Below are 13,218 nucleotides of genomic sequence, written 5' to 3'. Positions count from 1 at the left end.
CCAGCATTTCTCTGTTTTTATTGAGAAAAGTATTTTCGTAACCTGACTGTAGACTGTCGTCGTGGTTCTCTTGATCCTCCGCTGTAAACATCAACATAAGAGAAGCGAAAACCCCAGAGAAACAGCAGAGATGGCTACACCTGTATAGCATATACTGTGGCTCTTGTGCAGAAGTTAAGGCACACAAGTGACAGGACCCAGGATAGGAAATTCAGCTCCATATTTCATGTGAGATTAGTAAATCTGCTACAAATACCCGTCTCCAATATCGTACATCCTATGAATTAACACTGGGATGAATAAAGATGATTACAATGATGATGATTATTATCATTATTAGTAAATTCAAAATATAACCTGTATTCATCAACACAGGTAAACCGACATAAAGGTTCCGTCAGGACATTACACCGTGATCATAAGAACATAATAAATAGAGCAGGAATAGGCCATTTGGCTCTTCGAGCCTTTGCCACTATTCAATAAGATCATAGACTCAGCTCCACTTCCCTGCCCACTCCCCATAACCCTTTACTGCACTATCGCTCAAAAAATCAGTCTATCTCCGCCTTAAATATATTCAATGACCCAGCCTTCACAGCTCTCTGGGGCAGAAAATTCCATAGATTTACAACCCTCTGAGAAAAGAAATTCCTCCTCATCTCAGATTTAAATGGGCGGCCTATTATTCTGAGACTATGGCCCCTAGTTTTAGTTTCATGTATGAGCGGAAATATCCTCTCTGCATCCAACTTGTTGAGCCCCCTCATTATCTTATATGTTTCGATAAGATCACCTCGCATTCTTCTGAGCTGCAATGTGTATAGGCCCAACCTAATCAACCTAGCTTCATAAGTCAACTCCCTCATCTCTGGAATCAATCTCCAATGCAAGTATATCCTTCCTTAAATACGGAGACCAAAACTGTATGCATTACTCTAGGCGTGGCCTCACCAATACCCTGTAGCAGGATTTCTCTACTTATTTCTCTCTCTTACAATAAAGGCCAAAATTCCATTTGCCTTCCTGATTACTTGCTGTACCTGCATACTAAAGTTTTGTGTTTCATGCACAAGCATCCCCAGGTCCCTCTGTACTGCAGCACTTTGCAATTTTTCTAGATGTAAATTATAATTTGTTTTTCTATTTTTTCTGCCAAAGTGGATAACCTCACATTTTCCCACATTATACTCCATCTGCCAAAGTTTTGTCCACTCACTTAGCCTGTCTACATCGCTTTGCAGATTTTTTGTGTCCTTCTCACAATTTGCATTCCCATCCATCTTTGTATCATTAGCAAACTTGGCTACATTACACTCGGCCCCTTCATCTAAGGCATTAATATAGATTGTAAATAGCTGAGGACTCAGCACTGATCCCTGTGGCACCCCACTAGTCACTGTTTGGCAATAGACAAATGACCTATTTATCCCAACTCTCTGCTTTCTGTTAGTTTGCCAATCCTCTATCCATGCTTATATATTACCCCCAAGCCCGTGAACTTTTATCTTGTGCAATAATCTTTCATGTGGCACCTTAACGAATGCCTTCTGGAAATCCAAATATGCCACATCCACTGGTTCCCCCTTATCCACCCTGCTTGCTACATCCTCAAAGAACTCCAGAAAATTTGTCAAACATGATTTCCCTTTCACTAAATCAAGCTGACTCTGCTTGATTGAATTATGCTTTTTCAAATGTTCTGCGACTGTTTCCTTAATAAATCACTCCAGCATTTTCCCAATGACAGATGTTAGGCTAACTGGTCTATAGTTTCCTGCTTTTTGCTTGCCTCCTTTTTTAAAAAGGGGCATTACATTTTCAGTTTTCCAATCCGCTGGGACCTCCCCAGAATACAGGGAATTTTAGTAGATTACAACCAATGCACCCACTATCTCTGCAGGCACTTCTTTTATGACCCTAGCATGCAAGCCATCAGGTCCAGGGGACTTGTCCACCTTTAGTTCCATTATTTTACTGAGTACTACTTCTGTTGTAACCAACAATAATTGGTAGCTGATCAAATAATTCATAGAACTACATAGAACCCACAACACAGAAACAGGCCATTCGGCCCAACAGGTCCATGCAGGTGTTTATGCTCCATTCGAGCCTCCTCTCACCCCGCTTCATCTTACCCCATCAGCATATCCTTCTATTCCTTTCTCTCTCATGTGCTTATCTAGCTTCCCCTTTAATGCATCAATGCTAGTCGCCTCAAATGCTCCCTGTGGTAGCGAGTTCCACGTTCTAACCACTCTATGGGTGAAGAGGTTTCTCCTGAATTCCCGGTTGGATTTAGTCGTGACTATCTTGTAGTAATGGTCCCCAGATTTGGTCTCGCCCACATTTTTGTGCAGTTCCAGCTGCTTGGTAGAGACCAAAGTCTGCGATCAGATGAATATTCAATGATTTATTATATTGCAGCGGTTGAAGAATGCCTCCGTGAATAGAAATAAAATAAACATATTGAGCAAAATATCACTCGTAATGGAATACACAGATGAGCATAAACTCAAACAGGGCTATTAGTTAAAACTTGGGCGCAACTGCGAACGGTCACAGCAGAACTGAACTAACCTTGTACATCTAGTTTCTTCGGGTGGTTTTGTAAATTCATTTATCTGCTCAAACCTGTTCGAGTGCACGTTAAACAGCCCTCCTAGCACGATGTCCCCATCCTTAGATATATTGGGTCGATAGAATCTTTCCCGAAGTGTGCAGGTTCGCTCATCTGACCCCCATGCAAAAAACACTGTCAGAAGCACTCCCAACATAAGCTGAAACATCGCAGAATTGGAGATAATTGTTCCTGGTTATTTTGTAACAAGATAATAATTCTGTTTCTGCTCTTTATATAGTATCTCTGAACATGAATTGCTGGGGCACTAGATTTCAAATACCGAAAGCGATAAATTCAATAGGAAAATGTTTTTTTATTTGTTAGTGTGTCTGCCTCTGGGAAATTAGTCAATATCCTGAGCGAATACAAATGCCTTTGTGACTACGAAATGTTCCATCCTACGTGTCAGTTTCTAAGTGATCAATGCTTGGTTCATTTTTCAATTAAGCCCAGTGGCAAAAATAAGAAGATAGAAGAACAAGAATTAATGAGGAAGATATGCAGGATATGCAGAACGAGTTCACGAGTTCAGCAATGCCAATGTATAAAAAAAATTTACTTCCAAATGAATGAACAATAAAATTAAACTATTAAGAGGGAATTATGAAATGGAAATCATGTTTGACAAATCTGTTTTGAAGTTGTAACGACCAAAATAGATAAGGGAGGACCAGTGGATAGAGTGTATTTGGATTTCAGAAGGCATTCGTTAAGGTGTCACACAAGAGGTTATTGAACAACATTAGGGCTCCTGGGATTGGCGTTAATATGCTCGCAAGGACTGAGGATTGGTTAACAGACAGAAAACAGAGAGTAAGAATAAATGGCTCATTTTCGGGTTGGCAGGCTGTACCTAGTGGGGTGCCGCAAGGATCAGTGCTTGGGACCAAGCTATTCACAATCTATATCAATCTATATCAATGATTTGGAAGAGGGGACCAAATGTAATATATCCAAGTTTGCTGATGATACAAAGCTTGGTGGGATTATAAGTTGTGAGGAGGATGCAAGGAATCCTCAAGGGGATATCGACAGCCGAAATGAGTGAGAAACGATATGCCAAATGGAATATAATGTGGAGAAATGTGAAGTTATTCACTTTTGTAAGAACAATAGAAACGCAGAGTATTTTTAAAATGGTGTTCAGAGGGACCTGGGTGTCCTTGTACACGATTCACTGAAAGTTAACGTGTAGATATAGCAAGCCATTAAGAGAGCAAAGGGTATGTTGGCCTTTGTTACAAGAGGATTTAAGTATAAGAGTAAAGATGCCTTACTGCAATTATATGGGGCCCCTGTGAGACTGCACCTGCAGTATTGTGTACAGTTTTGTTATCATTACCTAAGGAAGGACATACATGCCATTGAGGGAGTGCAATGAAGGTTCATCAGACTGATTCCTGGGATGGGGGGGGGGGGGGCTTGTCCTATGAGTAGAGATTGAGTAAACTAGGTCTATATTCGCTAGAATTGAGAAGAATGAGAGGTGATCTCATTTAAACATAAAACATTCTTACATGGCTCTACAGTGTAGATGCAGGGAGGATGTTTCCTCTGGCTGGGGAGCCTAGAACTAGGGGCCACAGTCTCAAGATAAGGGGTCGGCCATTTAGGACTGAGAAGATGATAAACTCCTTCACTCAGAAGGTGGTGAATCTTTGGAATTGTCTACCCCAGAAGACAATGGAGGCTCAGTTGTTGCATACAATCAAGACAGAGATTGATAGATTTTTGGATATTAAGGGAATCTGGGGATATGGGGATAGTGCAGGAAAGTGGAGTTGAAGTAGAAGATTGAATGTAGAGCACTCTCGAGGAGCTGAATGGCTTACTGCTCCTAATTCTTATGCAAATCTATGCATTAGCCTTTTCCTGCTGCTTTAACAAAGGGAAAAGCTTACATTTATACACTGTTTTCTTATCAAACTGGAGCAGGCATTTCTTAATATGGTAGTCTCTGGTTACTGCATAATCCAGAGACACAAGTCTTCATTTTCTTCAACATACATCGATAACGTTCGAAGAACATAAAAACTTCATGGCCTTGCTGTGATAAGCATAATCCTTCTAGTCTCTAGACGTTCTTATCCTAACATAATATATCTAATCTAAACATTTATTCTGAAAATATCCAAGGCTGGTTGGTTGCAAATACCAGTTGTTGCTAAGTGAAAGTCATCTCTTTCTCTTTCTCTCTCTCCAATGATACCAGCAACATTTTCCCTTATATGAATGAACTAAACATGAACATCTTTCAGAAGCTGAATTCCATTAGCCAACATGTCCTACTGTTTAAATGTGTTAATGGGTTACATTACCTCTTAGCATAGTGTTACATATCCTTCTTTTGCTGTAATAATTCTGGTGTCCTCTTCATGCCCTTGTTATCTCCTTACCTTTCTTTATAGTTTCCATTTCCCTTGTTCGCTCAATTATGACATTTAAAGTCAGAGACAGGAGAGGCTCTTGATAAGGTCTTCGAAATTAAATTCTATTTGCCACTGATCTGTCCACCTGACCAATAGATTGATATCCTCCTGCAATCCATGACTTTCCTCTTCATTATCAACCATGCACCAATTTTAGTGTCATCTGCAAACGTCTTAATCATACTCCCTATATTCAAATCTAGATCATTGATGTATACCACAAAAAGCAAGGGACCCAGTACTAAGCCCTGTGGAACCCCACTGGGGTTCCAGTCACAAAAACATCCATCAACCATTACTCTTTGTTTCCTACTTCTAAGCCAATTTTCGATCCAACTTGCCACTTTGCCTTGGATCCCATGAGCTTTTACTTTCGTGACCCATCTGCCATGTGGGACCTTATCCATATACACTACATCAAACGCACTGCCCTCATCGACCCTCCTTTTTACCTCCTCAAAAAATTCAATAATGTTAGTCAGTCACGACCTTCCCTTAACAAATCCATGCTGACTATGCTTGATAATCAGTGTCTTTCAGAATGAAAATTTATCCTGTCTCTCAGAATTTTTTCCCAATAATTTTCCCATCACATACGTTAGGCTGGCTGGTCCTTAGTGACTCGGTCTATCCATTTCTCCCTTTTTAAACAAAGGTACAAGTGCAAGTTCGTTTTTATATAACATGGTGACAGGTCCCTTGCAATAAAGTAATGATTCGGTGAGATCTTACGTTACTAGTAAGCTATACTTACATTCCACTGAGAAATTAAAACTCCATGGCAAAAATGATCCATTTGTGGCTAACTAAAGGAGCTTAAAAGACGAGGTTTATAATGTTGCAAAGAATAGTAATAAGCTTGGGAATTGGGAGAGCTAAAGAAACCAGCAAAGAATGACCAAAAAAATGATCAAAAGGGAGAAAATAGAATGTGATTGTAAACCAGCAAGAAACAAAAAAGATTATATGAGCTTCTGCAAGTAGGTTAAAAGAAAGAGCATAGCAAAATGAATGTTGACCCCTTATAGGCTGAGAAAGGAGACATTATAATGGGGAATAAGGAAATGGCAGAGATTTTAAACAAATATTTTTTATCTGCCGTCAAAGTAGAAGACACAAACATATACCTACAATAGTGGGGAACCAAAGGGCTAATAGAGTGAAGAACTTAAAGTAATTAATATCAGTAGAGAAAAAGTAAGTCAGAAACTAATGGGACTAAAAGTTGACAAATCCCCTGGACCTTCTGGCCTACATCCTAATGTTCCAAAAGAGATGGTTGCACAGATAGTAGATGCATTGGTTGTGATCTTCCAAAATTCCCGAGATTCAAAAACAGGTGCAGTGGATTGGAAGGTAGCAAATGTAACCCCGCTATTCAAAAAAGTAGAGAGTGAGTAAGCAGAGAACTATAGGCCAGTTGGCCTGACATCGGTCATCGAGAAAATGCTGGAATCCATTATTAAGGAAGTGGTAACAGGGCAGTTAGAAGAACATATGATTATGCAGAATCAACATGGTTTTACGAAAATGAAATCATGTTTAACCAATTGATTAGCATTTTTTGAGGATATAACTGGCAGGTTAGTTAAAGGGGAACCAGTGGATGTAGTATATTAGGATTTTCAACGATAAGGTGCCACATAAAATGTTGCTATACAACATAGGAGCTCATGTGGTTGGTGGTAATATATTAGCATGGATAGAGGATTCGTTGATGGACAAGAAACAGAGAATAAGGATAAAGGGTTCATTTTTCGGTTGGCAGGCTGTAACTAGTGAGGTGCTGCAATGGTCAGTGCTTGGGTCTCAGCTATTTAAAATCTACATTAATGATTTAGATGAAGGGACCGAGTGCAATGTATCCAAGTTTGCTGACAATGCAAAGCTAGGTGGGAAAGTAAGCTGTGGGAAGGAGAAAATGCACCTGCAAAGGGATATGGACAGGTTAAGTGAGTGGATAATAAGGTGGGAGATGATGTATAATGTGAGGAAATGTGAGGTTATTCACTTTGATAGAAAGGATAGAATAACATAACGTGGGTGAAATATCCCCTTTTTATAGCCTTCTTAGCAACTCCAGGGGGCACTAAGGGGGCAGAGATGATTTTCATCCAGGTGAGGGGGGAACTACCACCACTTGGAAATTGCCCGGGAGTTTGTGGAGGCGCTGTCACGGCAGCACCGCACCCCGCAGTAAGCATCCTGTGCCGCCGCACAACCGACACTGACATCATCTCCATGCACGGTGATTCGTCACCACACCTTAGCGCCCCGTGGGTAACATTGCACCACGGACCATGAGGCTCGCGTGAGTGGATGTCGGCGCGAGCTTCGCGGGTCACGGGTCATGAAGCTGGCCAACATCCGCTCTCGAGGTGTTCCTTAAAGGGGATGGCGCCACGCCCCGGGCCGCCATCTTTGTTTGCCTGCCGACTCTTAGGTCGACTCTATGATGGCGGCCCTAGCGTGGTCCAGGCCACTATTGTGCAGCCCAGCACTCCATTTTGGGTGCCGGGCTGCTGGCCCGGATGCACGCTGCCCTGGTGACCGAGTGGAGGCCATCAGAGCCCTTGCAGAGCGTGCAGTGGCCAACGGCTTTAAATGAAGGGGAGGGGCTTTGACGTGCATCCGTGCAATGCAGGGCATCTGTGTAGCGCTTCCCTCAGCGCCCCAGTGTTGCCCTGGTATCCACCCTGAAAGAATGTGGAGCATTCCACATTGCGCTTCACTTCCTTTGAGGAGCAGTAAGCTGAATTCAGCGGTGGGGGTGGGACATCTGCGCCGGGCACAGAAAGTCCCCGCCTCAACTGGTTCCCGACCCCAACTTCGCCCACAGATGCGCTTATTTGTACTGCACAGATGCTCCACTCTTTGCCTATGATTAGTCCCCTTAGAGGACAAGCCACTCCCTGAAGTTTCACTGGAATGTGTAACTTGAACCGCCCATTGCAAGGTCTCACTGACTTTGCAAATTGTAACTTGATCCACTTTGACTTCCTGAAGCGACAGAGGACAGAGCTCCCCAGAAGACAGCAAAGGCCAGCCAAAGTGCCTTATCCCAGTCCAAGTGCATGCCTCCCCCAGCTGAAGTGCCTCACCCCAGCTGAAGTGCAAGCCTCCCCCAGCTTAAGTGCCTTATCCCAGTGCAAGTGCATCTCTTCCCCAGCCGAAGTGCCTTAATCCAGTCCAAGTACATCCCTCCCCCAGTCGAAGTACTTTACCCCAGCACAAGTGCATGCTCCCCCCACCCCGCCCTCGCCCCAGCCCATAGATGGGACATTGTGTACAGATTGTTAACAGGTTTATTGGGTCTGGTGAATAGTGACAGTGTCGTGACGTCTGCATATCATCCACTCCAACGATGTCCCTTGTAGGGAGTTGAAAGAACGTGAGCGGTCTTCCTTGAGTTCACTCTCTCCCCTCTGATCCCCCCTCCGACCCCCACATGTGTCTCTCCCCACTGTTGTGTATGGAGAAAGAGTCAGACTGAACACTGTGAGTTCAAAGTAAAGTGTAACCTTAGTCTTTTACTGCAGGTCTCCAGAATGCCTCTCCAACCTGTGAAGCCTCCTTAAATACCTCTGCTCCCAAAGAATTATGGGATCCCTTGGGACTCCAAGGGATGAGCACTCTGGTGGCTGTACAGAGTAAATACAAGTTTGCATATATAGCAACACTCAGCCCCCAAAGTCAATAGTGTGACGATTTACAATGTAAATCGATCTGGGGCCCTTCTTGCCCTGGTTGATCATCTCGGTGTGAAAGCTGGTGTTGTTGAATCATTTGTTGGGCCCTCGCCGGGCTGCTGTGCAGCTGGCCTTGCTGGGCTGCCTGGTGTGTTGGGCCCTGCTGGGCTGCTGTGGATGATGGGTTCTGCTTTATGGTCAACCGTGGTGCCGGTTGCCACTGGTGTGTATGTTGGGGGATCAAAAAAGGTAGGGTCCAAGGTGGGTTGCTCAGGATAGTCCATAAATCTGAGTTTGCTTTGGTCCAAGTGTTTCCAGTGAATGAGTCCAGTTGAAAGTTAGACCCGAAACACACCGCTCGCCTCTTTGGCCACGACAGTGCCGGGAAGCCACTTGGGACCTTGTCCATAATTTAATACAAATACAGGATCATTGATTTCAATCTCGCGTGACACATTTGCGCTACCACGGTATGCACTTTGTTGAAGCCACCTATTCTCTACCTGTTCATGTAGATCAGGGTGAACTAACAAGAGCCTTGTCTTAAGTGCTCTTTTCATGAGCAGTTCAGCAGGTGGGACCCCAGTGAGTGAGTGGGGTCTCATGCGGTAGCTAAGCAGGACTCGGGATAGGCGTGTCTGCAGTGTGCCTTCAGTTACCCACTTCAAGCCTTGCTTGATAGTTTGCACTGCTCTCTCTGCCTGACCATTGGACGCTGGTTTAAACGGGGCAGATTGACATGTTTGATCCCGTTACGGGTCATGAATTCTTTGAACTCAGCACTAGTAAAACGTGGCCCATTGTCACTCACCAGGACACCGGGTAAGCCGTGTGTGGCAAACATGGCCCGCAGGCTTTCAGTAGTGGCAGCGAACATGCTGGCCGCCATTATCTCACATTCAATCCACTTGGAGTACGCATCTACAACCACAAGGAACATTTTACCCAAGAATGGGCCTGCATAGTCGACGTGTACCCTAGACCATGATTTGGAGGGCCAAGACCATAAACTTAGTGGCGCCTCCCTGGGTACATTACTTAACTGCGAGCATGTATTACATCTGCAAAAGCAGGACTCTAAGTCCGCATCAATACCGGGCCACCACACGTGGGATCTGGCTATCGCTTTCATCATTACAATGCCTGGGTGGAGGTCATTGATGAAGGTGTCTCTGCCCTTCTTGGGGGCCACTACTCGATTGCCCCACAGAAGTCAGCCTGCCTGTATTGACATTTCATCTTTCCGCCACTGGAATGGCTTTATCTCTTCCTGCATTTCCACTGGGACACTGGACCAGCTCCCATGAAGCACACAGCTTTTGACTAGAGATAATAAGGGGTCCTGGCTTGTCCAGGTTTTGATCTGCCGGGCAGTGACGGGTGATTGCTCACTCTCAGATCCTTCCATAACCATGGCTAGATCTGTGGGCTGCGCCATTTCCACCTTCGTGGTGGGCAATGGCAGCCTACTGAGAGCATCGGCGCAGTTTTCTCTGCCTGGCCTGTGGCGGATGGCGTAGTTGTATGCGGACAATGTGAGCACCCATCTCTGGATGCGGGTCAATGCATTGGTATTTATCCCGTTACTCTCGGAGAACGGGGATATAAGTGGCTTATGGTCAGTTTCCAATTCGAATTTTAGCCCAAACAGGTATTGATGCATTTCTTTACCCCATAAACACAAGCTAACGCTTCTTTCTCAACCATGCTGTAGGCTCTCTCAGCCTTAGACAGATTCCTGGATGCATAAGCAATCAGTTGCAATTTCCCGAAATTATTAGCTTGTTGCAGTATACCTCTGATGCCATATGATGACGCATCACATGCTAGTACCAAACACTTATATGGATCATATAACACAAGCAATTTGTTTGAGCAGAACAATTTTCTCGCTTTTACAAAGGTATTTTCTTGGCTTTTGCCCCAAACCCATTCGTCCCCTTTTCATAGTAAGACATGCAGTGGTTCTAACTGTGTGCTGAGACCCAGTAAGAAGTTACCAAAGTAGTTCAGGAGTCCCAGAAATGACCGCAGCTCCGTCACATTCTGTGGCCTAGGTGCATTCTTGATTGCCTCCGTCTTCACGTTGGTAGGCCTGATGCCGTCCGCCGCAATCCTCCTTCCCAGGAACTCCACTTCAAGTGCCAGGAAAACGCACTTTGAGCATTTTAACCTGAGCCGCACGTGGTTGAGTCGACTAAGAACTTCCTCCAGGTTCTGCAGATGCTCGACTGTTCCGACCTGTGACCAAGATTTCGTCCTGCAAGACCACAGTGTGCGGGACCGACTTCAGTAAACTTTCTATGTTTCTCTGGAATATCGCCGCCGCCGATCGGATTCCAAATGGGCATCTGTTATAAACAAAAAGACCTTTGTGCATGTTGATGCAAGTGATGCAAGGGCCTTCGATGATTCCTTTCCTCCTGCCAGCGTTGCAAAGAAGTCATCGACCTTTGGTAGTGGGTATTGGTCCTGCAGGGAGAAACGATTGATAGTTACTTTGTAATCACCACAGATTCTGATGGTGCCTTCTCCCTTGAGGACTGGGACGATAGGACTGGCCCACTCTTTGAACTTTATCGGGGAAATTATGCCCTCTCTTTGCAGTCGGTCTAGCTTGATCTCTACCCTTTCTCTCATCATGTACGGTACTGCTCTCACCTTGTGATGGATGGGTCACGCCCCCGGAATTAGGTGGATCTGCACTTTTGCTCCTTGGAATTTCCTGATGCCTGGTTCGAACAGCGAAGGAAATTTGTTTAACGAAGTATCATCAGCGGGCGATAGCACTCGGACGTTGTCCCAGTTCCAGCGTATCTTTCCAAGCCAGCTCCTGCCGAGCAGCATGGGACCATCGCCTGGTACCACCCAGAGTGGTAGCTTGTGCACCACTCCATCGTAAGAGATCTTTATGGTAGCACTGCCAATTACAGGTATCAGTTCTTTTGTGAAAGTTCTTAGTTTCGTGTGAACTGGAATTAAGACCGGCCTTGAGGCCTTGTTTCACAACAACCTTTTGGAAGTCTTTTTGCCCATGATGGACTGGTTCATGCCCGTGTCCTGCTCCATTGACACTGGGAGTCCATTTAGTTCAACATTCAGCATTATCGAGGGACAATTCGTGGTGAATGTGGGCACCCCATGTACCTCTGCCTCCTCAATCTGAGGCTCTGGTTTGTCGTGATCCTCCATGGATCTGTTCTCCTCTGCAACATGATGGTTTGCAGGTTTATCAGGCTTTGCAGCTCGCCTGCACACTCGTTGGAGGTTCCCATTGTTCCGCAGCCCTTGCAAACGTATCCTTTGAACCAGCATGAATGGAAACGATGATCACCCCCGCAGCGCCAACAAGGTGTTAATGGCCTTGCATTCATCACCTTTGATGGTGGACTCTGAGACATCTGCGGATGTGTAGCTGCAGGTATGTGTGACCTGCCTTGTACGTTAAAATTAGAAAACAACATCACTTCGTACACAGTACTTGTAGCAGCACTTGTATGCTGAGAGATTTGCTTCGTATTTTCACTGGCGGCAATGAACGCCTGGGCTATCACTATGGCCTTACTCAAGGTTGGGGTCACTGCAGTCAAAAGTTTGCGAAGTATGGTTTCTTGGCCAATGCCAAGTACAAAAAAGTCTCTGAGCATGTGCTCCAAATGTCCTTCAAATTCGCAATGTCTGCAAGGCATCTTAGCTCGCCGACATAATTCACCATTTCCTGGCCTTCAGACCTTTTGTCGGTGTAGAACCAGTACCTCGCCATCAGAACGCTTTCCTTCGGGTTCAAATGCTCTCAGACCAGTGTGCACAAATCATCGTATGATTTCTCCGCAGGTCTCGCTGGAGTGGGCAGATTCTTCATGAGGCCATACATTGGTGCCCCACAGAGGGTGAGGAGGATCGCCCTTCATTTGGCAGTGCTCTCTTCCCCCTCTAGCTCATTGGCCATGAAGTATTGGTCGAGTCGCTCCACAAAAGTTTTCCAATCATCACCCTCCACTAATTTCTCCAGGATGCCCACTGTTCTCTGCATCTTTGGGTTTGCTAACTGTATCTCGTCACCATTTGTTGTGTATGGAGAAAGAGTCAGACTAAACACTGTGAGTTCAAAGTAAAGTGTGACCTTTGTCTTTTATGGCAGTTCTCCAGAGTGTCGCTCCAACCTGTGAAGCCTCCTTAAATACCTGTGCTCCCAAGGGATGATGGGATCCCTTGGGACTCCAGGGGTTGAGCCCTCTGGTGGCTGTACAGAGTAAATACAAGTTTACATGTATAACACCCCCCCCCCACCCGTGTCTCTCCACTGCCCCCTAGTCTCTCTCTCTCTCTCTCCCCAGTCTCTCTCTCCTCAGTCTCTCTCTCTCCCCCAGTCTCTTTCTTTCCCGCAGACTCTCTCTCTTCCCAATCTCTCCCACTCTCCCCCAGTCTCTACCACTCTCCCCCAGCCTCTCTCTCCTCCAGCCTCTCTCTCTCCCCA

The sequence above is a fragment of the Pristiophorus japonicus genome, chromosome 6, assembly GCF_044704955.1.
Source record: "Pristiophorus japonicus isolate sPriJap1 chromosome 6, sPriJap1.hap1, whole genome shotgun sequence".
Taxonomy (NCBI): Eukaryota; Metazoa; Chordata; class Chondrichthyes; family Pristiophoridae; genus Pristiophorus; species Pristiophorus japonicus.
This window is presented reverse-complemented; position numbering follows the sequence as displayed.